We start from the raw sequence: 1858 nt of genomic DNA on the forward strand, positions 1-1858 counted from the left end.
GCTTCAGCAAAGTATTGAGTAAAGGGTCTGAATACACACCGTTTGCTATTTGACTCAGTACTCAATAAATGTATATGCATGACATTTACATTTATAGAACGGGTTGTTTGGATCCTGGATGCTGATTGGATGAGCATTGTTCCAAGCCTTGCTGTAACAGACAAACCTATGCCTGCTAACAGTTCCATCTAAAAATGAACACTGCACCTCCATACGAATATCATGTTCATGTTGCTGTCCGAATCTTCTCTTGTATTTATCTCAACTCGCACATTATTCATCCTTGCTTCTAGCCTAGCATTTTGTTCGGTACAGCAGGGGTTAATATAGGCCTCGCTGTCTGCCTGTCTGACCTCAAACAATGTTTCAATTTCAATTTCTGTAGGACCATAAATATGGTGAACAGTGGCCAGACGTGACAACTTTTTTCGCATCAACGTCATTATCATGGACATATCCAAGTAAATGCCAATAGAAAAAAAAGTTCAAACAAACGAAAATGCAGCTAGTGTACTGTCATTCCAGGTTCAATGTTTGACATGACAGTTAGCTGAAGTTGGTTACCTAGCTAGCAAGTGACACAAACAAGTGACGGAACAGTTATTTTGAATAGCAAACACAGAACAATGAACCAGACATGTCACCGGATGTATAAATGTGAAGCATTTGCTTGGCGTTTCCACTCACTACCATATATGGTGATGCGAGGAAACCCAGTGGCCGGCAGTGGGAGAATATGCCGAAAGATGGATTTTGACCGAAATTCTGCAATTTTACTCAACGACGAAACATTTTATCTCCAAACAATTTTCTGTTTCCAAAACTATCATCTGTAACAGAGTGGACTGCGTCTTGTAGACTTTACCCTTCGCCAAAGTTTCTAAAAATTGCGGCGTTTAGGAGTGCAAGGGCGAATTTAATTATTGCACACGCGCACTTCACAGAGTAGGCGAACCCTAGTGGAGATATGCAAATTAATGCTAGAACCCGCCAATAGAATCTCGCTAGGCTACCTACCGCCCCATACTGGGCAGCTGCTATTTGAGAACTCATCTGGTTTAGAAATCAAACTCTGGTTATTTGATTGCGAGGCACATTTTACAATTCTACAAATGTTTTTAGAGAAGTTTGTATTGCAAGGTATACTTTATGTTCTAGGCTCCCGAGTGGTGCAGCAGTCTAAGGCACTGCAATCTGTGCTAGAGGCTTCAATACAGACCCTGGTTCGATTCCAGGCTGTATCACAGCCGTCCGTGATTGGGAATCCCATGGGGTTGAGCACAATTGGCCCAGCGTCATCCGGGTTAGGGTTTGGCCGGAGTAGGCTGTCATTGTGAATAAGAATTTGTTCTTAACTGACTTGCCTGGTTAAAAATGTGTACAGTAAACTATGCCATATGTATTGGCGCATATGCAGCTGTCGTTTTTAAATCTCCATTCTAGCGTACATGACACACACATCGTTCTATCTACATGCTTTTATTTGGGTTTCTATGCAAAGTAATGTTTCTTTAATTCAATGTTTCTTTAAGCCTGCAGCTAGTTACTTGAAATAAGACAAAACATGATTAAAAATGTGAAATGACATTTACAATAGCTGGCTAGGCTAGTCAAACTACCATTGGCTAGCTTTCAATACATTGGCTAAATGGAGTTACCTCTTCATACGATCAAGGCAATTCGTATTGCATAATGAATATTTCAAGTGCACTCGAAAACAGATACAGTGGCAAGAAAAAGTATGTGAACCCTTTGGAATGACCTGGATTTCTGCATAAATTGGTCATAAAATCTGATCTGATCTTCATCAATAACAATCAGATTTTATGCAAAAGCGATGCACCATGTTACCTTCTCC

The sequence above is a fragment of the Salvelinus alpinus genome, chromosome 18 (genome assembly GCF_045679555.1).
Source record: "Salvelinus alpinus chromosome 18, SLU_Salpinus.1, whole genome shotgun sequence".
NCBI classification, from domain to species: Eukaryota; Metazoa; Chordata; class Actinopteri; order Salmoniformes; family Salmonidae; genus Salvelinus; species Salvelinus alpinus.